The sequence below is a fragment of the Dasypus novemcinctus genome, chromosome 7, assembly GCF_030445035.2.
Source record: "Dasypus novemcinctus isolate mDasNov1 chromosome 7, mDasNov1.1.hap2, whole genome shotgun sequence".
NCBI lineage: Eukaryota > Metazoa > Chordata > Mammalia > Cingulata > Dasypodidae > Dasypus > Dasypus novemcinctus.
The window spans coordinates 45,760,533-45,766,532 of NC_080679.1; positions in this window are offsets into that span (position 1 = coordinate 45,760,533).

The window sequence follows — 6,000 nt, forward strand, 5'->3', positions numbered from 1 at the left end:
CTAAGAAAATATCTTAGAAGGCTTCTCTAAGATACAAGGAAGCATCCTGGTAAGCATGGCTCTGACTGAACTCTGACTTTTGATTACTCTGGTGCTTCTTTTGTCACTAATTTGTAGTATTTTGAAGCAAATTAATTTATTGTGAGGTAAGATGTGAGACACAGACCTAAGCATGGGACAAATTTCTCTCTAAATTTCTCAACGCCTTGCCCATCTTTCCATACTGTTTTCTGATGCTCGGCCTGAGAGTCAGCAAACTGCATTTCGCCTTTGCCAGCTGGTTCCCTGCTAGGCTCCGGCAATAGGGGGCGATAGATAAGGGAGGTTGCAGGGCTGGCGGAGGGAGGGAGACGCACTCCATCCCGTTTGCGGCAGTGCCACCTCAGCAGTGGTTCTTCACCCTGTCAGTGGCTCTTGGTCCCAGGCCCCAGGTGTTCTAGGTTTTTTGTGGATTGATTTGTTTGTTTCGTTTTTGACACTTTGTGAGCTAATCTCATTGTTCCCCTCAGAGGCACCAGCAGTGGCTGGGCGGTGCTGCCTCCTCAGAGGTCTGAGGTGCCAGAAGACTCCCCCTTCCCCTCTAATCTAAGCTTCTGGGCTGAGAAGCCGCACGTCTTCCCTCTTTTCCTTTAGCTCTAGGGGGGTAGCTGCTTCCTGTGGTTACTAGCTCTGTGACACTGTGTTCTCTGTTTGCTTTTTTTTTTAAGTCCCCAACAACTGTCCACAATTTCATAGGTTAAATTATCTTCTTTGAAGCACCTAGTATGGTTTCAATTTTCCTGACTGCACACTGTTAGAAACAAGTCCATCAGCAGGTCAAACACAGAGGGAAGGAGAATAACGTAGAAAATATTCGGTGTGGACATAGTTCCCGATGAAAACAGTTCCCAATGAAAAGGATGACTCTCCTTTTCTTCTCACTAGCACTGTTTTCTCTTATGTCACTCTCGGCGGCACATTCTGTGCTTCCTAACCCTACTGTTCATTTAACTAGTAAAGGGTCTGAGTTTATCCTTGGGGTAAAAGTAGAAAATACATGGTAAACCTTTTGGCTGGAGTTTTCCAATGAACAGCTTCTACATAGTAGCTAATCTACACTTAAAATGTAAACTAATAGATAATTTTAAAAAAATAATCTTTTAATTGTTATGACTTATTGTCTTTCTTTTTGTGACCATCCTCACCTGCTAGGTAAATGATGCTTTTTAGCAGGTGACAAGCTCCCAAACCCTCCTTGTCTGTATCATCATACCAACTTTTTTTTTAGGAAACCCCATCTGCAGCCAGTCACTGTTTCCTAACTTCTCAGGTTCCTATTTCTCCAGGAAGACCTAGCTGCTATTCTTTGGACACAGTAATAATTGATATTGATGCAGTCTAGCAAACCCATTGTTATAAAATTAAATCTCTTCTAGTAAGTGTAAAAGATTTTTGGTAATTGATTAGTTAATGATGTCTATCCCAGGATTTATGTTTAGTACTTCATCTTCCTTCAGGGTTCCTAATTCCAGTATTTTACAGGGATAAAAAGAAGATAAATTAGTAAGATATAGAAAAAGAAGTCCTCAGTGATACCTTTTAATGGCACTATTGATGACATCAAATGGATGGTGTCATTAAATGGATGGATGTTGATGACATCAGTATTTATTGATCACTATTTATCTTTTATTAAGTACCAAAGAAGCATCATGTACTATGCCAGACATCTTACATGGATTATGTGATTTTCACAACAACCCTCTGGGGTAGGTGATTGTACAGTAATAAAATTCTCCAAGTTCTCTTAGCCCACTAGGTCAACGAGGAGCTTCCCCCTACCATGTCCTGTAGGTTTCACCACTGCCCTAACCCTAAACAGTATTCTTGAACTGGCATCCTCAGGACCCCAAGCCTCTTCTGCTAGGTGTGCTCAGCTTCTGCCTATAGCGTTTTGTGATCAGTTAGAAGTTGTATATCCCTTGGGCTGACCCATTTCTTCTATAGAGTTTTATAAGATGGTGTGCCTCAGGATCCTGAGACTTTGTCCAGACCCCAGACCTTCCTCCAATACTAATTTTTAAAATTGGCTTAAACAATGGCAAATTATTGGCTCAAGGTTTTGAGGGTGGAAGTCCAAATCAAGTCATCATCAAGGTGATGATTTCACCCCAAGGACTGGCATTCTGTGGCTGGATGCGGGCTATCCTTGGTCCTGGGCTCCTCTGTCACAAGGCAAGGCACCTAGCAGCCTCTCTTGGCTCTTCCATTCTCTTCTGGCTTCTGGTGACTTTCAGCTTCTAGCTGGTCCCTCTGTGGCTTTTATCTCTCTGGGCCTTCAACAAGGAGATTAAGACCCATCCTGGTTGGGAAGCTGCTGTGGCTCAATCAATTGGGCTCCTGTCTACCATATGGGAGGCCCTGAGTTTGCGTCCCGGGGCCTCCTTGTGAAGGTAAGCTGGCCCACACCCCCAGAGAGCTGACAGCCCATGCCCACAGAGAGCTGGTGCAGAAAGATGATGCAACAAAGGGAGACAAGCAGACCAGAAGAACACACAGTGAATGAACACAGAGAACAGACAGCAAGCAAGCCACAAGGAGGGGAAATTAAATAAATAAATAAATCTAAAAAAAAAAAGAGAGAGACCCACCCTGGGACACACCTTGTCTGAATTAACTTCATCAAAAAGTCCTATTTATAAGGGTTCACACCCACAGGAATGGATTAAGAACAAGTCTTTCTGGGGTACAAAGACCTCAAACTATAAAACTCTTTAGATAATAACATAGGAATAAATTTCCTTAAGTTTGGATTAGGTAGTGATTTCTTAGATACATCAAAAGTATGAGCAGCAAAAGAAAAAATAGACAAATCATATTTAAAATTTTTTTTAATTAAAAAATAAAAGTTTTAAAGTGAAAGACTACCCACAGACTGGGAGAAAACATTTGTCTATCACTTATCTCCAAGAGATTTGTATTCACAATATGTAAATTCTTACAACTCAACAAAAAGAAAACCCAACTGAAAAATGGCCTAAGGATTTGAATAGATATTTCTCCAAAGATGATATACAAATGGCCAATAAACACATGAGAAGATGCTCAACATCTTCTCATGCTTAGCCATTAGGAAAATGCAAATGAAAACCCAATTAGATACCACTTTCACACTCAGAAGATGGCTCTAATAAAAAAAGATGAACAATAAATGGTGAGAATGTGGAAAGCGGATGTGGCTTGAGTGATGGGGCTTCTGCCTGCCATATAGGAGGACTTGGGTTCGACCCCTGGGTCCTCTTGGTGAAAGAGGAAGCATGCCTGTACAGTGAGCCAGTGCCTGCGCGGTAAGCTGGTGCCCGCGCGGTAAGCTGGTGCCCACACGGTAAGCCAGTGCCCACATGGTGAGCCAGTGCCCACACAGTGAGCCAGTGCCTGCACAAGTGAGTCACACAGCAAGGTGATAATGCGACAAGGGAGAGAAAAAGGGAGAGTCAAGGCGAAGTGCAGCAGAGACCAGGAGCTGAGGTGGAACAGTTGATGGAACCTCTCTACATCGGAGGTCCCCAGAATCAAATCCTGGCGAATGCTAGAGGAGAAAAAATGAGAAGACAAAAAAGGAGAAATAGATACAGAGAATCACACAACAAATGGACACAGACAGCAAAAATAGCAGGGTGAGGGGAGTGGAAGGGGATGAATAAGTAGATAAATCTTTTTTAAAAATCTTTTTTAAAAATCTTTTTTAAAAAAATGTGGAGAAATTGAAACCCTCATACATTGCTCGTGGGAATGTAAAGTGTTGCAGCCACAGTGGAAAATGTAGCAATTAATCAAAATGTTAAAGTTGGTGTTATCATATGACCCAACAATTCCACTCTTAGGTGTATACCCAAAAGAACTGAAAACATATGTCCCATGAAAAATTTGTACTCAAATGTTTATAGCATTAGTCATAATAGCTCAAAAGTAGAAAGAACCCAAAGTCCATCAATTGATGAATGGATAAATTAAAAGGTGGTATATTCAGAAAATGGAATATTATTTGGTAATAGTAGAAATGAAGTACTAAGAGACAACACAGAGATGAACCTTAACATTATGGTAAGTGAAGTAAGTCAGTCACAAAAGACCAAATAATGTATGACATGTCCAGAATAGGCAGACCCAAAGACAAAAGTAGATCAGTGGTTGCCAGGGATGGGGGGGGAGGGGAAAATGGGAAGTAATTGTTAATGGGTTTGGGGTTTCTCTTGGTGAAATTCTGGAATTAGGGGTGATGGTTCTGCAACTCTGGATATACTAAAACCACTGACTTTTTTACTTTAAAAAGGTGAACTGTATGGTAGGTGAACTATACCTCAATAAAACTTGTTTAATAAAATAGGGCACTGCATTATAAAATACATTTTAGAGAGATTCTTATCTAAGCTTTTTAAAAAATTCTAACATTTAAATAGGTATACAATAATTACTGAAAAAATTCCATCTTTTCCCCTCTACTAGTGAAAAGTAGTACACACAATTGACCTTAGTGATATTCTACAAAAATGACCAGAGCCGGAGTGGAATCCTCCACCATCTAAGGTGAACCTTTAAGAGTGCTACACAGTGCTGATGCGCACAAGGAGTGCTGTGCCATGCAGGGGTGCCTCCAGTGTAGGGAGTGTGCCCTTAGTGATATTCTACAAAAATGACCAGAGCCGGAGTGGAATCTTCCACCATCTAAGGTGAACCTTTAAGAGTGCTACACAGTGCTGATGCGCGCAAGGAGTGCCGTGCCATGCAGAGGTGCCCCACGCGTAGGGAGTGTGCCCTGTAAGGAGAGTCGCCCAGCGCGAAAGAAAGTGCAACCTGCCCAGGAATGGTGCCACACACAAAGAGCTGCCACAACAAGATGACGCAACAAAAAAAGAAACACAAGTTCTTGGTGCCGCTGATAATGACAGAAGCGATCACAGAAGAGCACACAGCAAATGGACACAGAGAGCAGACAACTGGGGGGAGGGTGGGGAGAGAAATAAATAAATAAACAAATCTTTAAAAGAAAAAAAAGAGTGCTACAGACACCTTGATTGCTTTAACTCCAATTATTCTTCAATACTGAAATATAATTTGAAACTTGGATTCAAGTTTTGTCCTCTACTGTATCAAGTATTCAGAATAAATGTAATGACTACGACTTTAAAGTTCTTCAAGTATTTCCTGTTCTTATTTTGCTTTCTACAGTGACTCTCTGTAGTTTCTGCTTGCTTCAAACCCCACCCAATGCTCATCTAATGGGATTCTGCTGAGAGTTATCAATTACAGTGCCGGGGACATAGGCATATGACCCATGTCTGACTGATCCTGAGGCTCCATGCCTTTTTCTCCAGGTAAGACCAGAGTGCTTTTGTAAGATTTGATTTGATCCTATATGTATCCCAAAACTTAAGGACAAAAGCTTACTGCTGACACTGGTCATCGTTTGAATCATGTAGAGGGCCAGCCTGAAAATAAAGCCAGGAAATAAAGTGAAAACAGTCTAGAGATGGAGATAAAGAGCCCTGACAACATAACCTGAGGCTCTGTATCCAGCTATGCCTACTGTACAGTATTAAAAGTTTTCAGGTTGTTTATTTCAGTCTTCCAGTGCAAATGAAGCATGTCTTCTCCTAGGAATCAAACACAATTTACTTTAAAACTAGCTAGGAGAGACTGAATAAAAAAAAGAAACTTTTCACCTAAACTTTTCCGATAGACATTTTCTCACCAGGGACCATGTTATTGATTGATTTTATCAGTTACATCAGCAGGCTTCAGAATATTCAAGTTGCGCTATTTCAATGAAGAGTCAGGTTTGACACTAACAATCTTTCCATTCTTTGATCTTTAGAACAATTCTCAAAACATAATTATTAGATGCCCATACTGTTTAAGTTTTTTCTTCTAAACATAACTCAGAGCAAGAGAATCTTTATGTACTTTATACATATTCACAAAAGAATTCATCCATTTTTCTCCCATTTTCAGTGGAGGGAA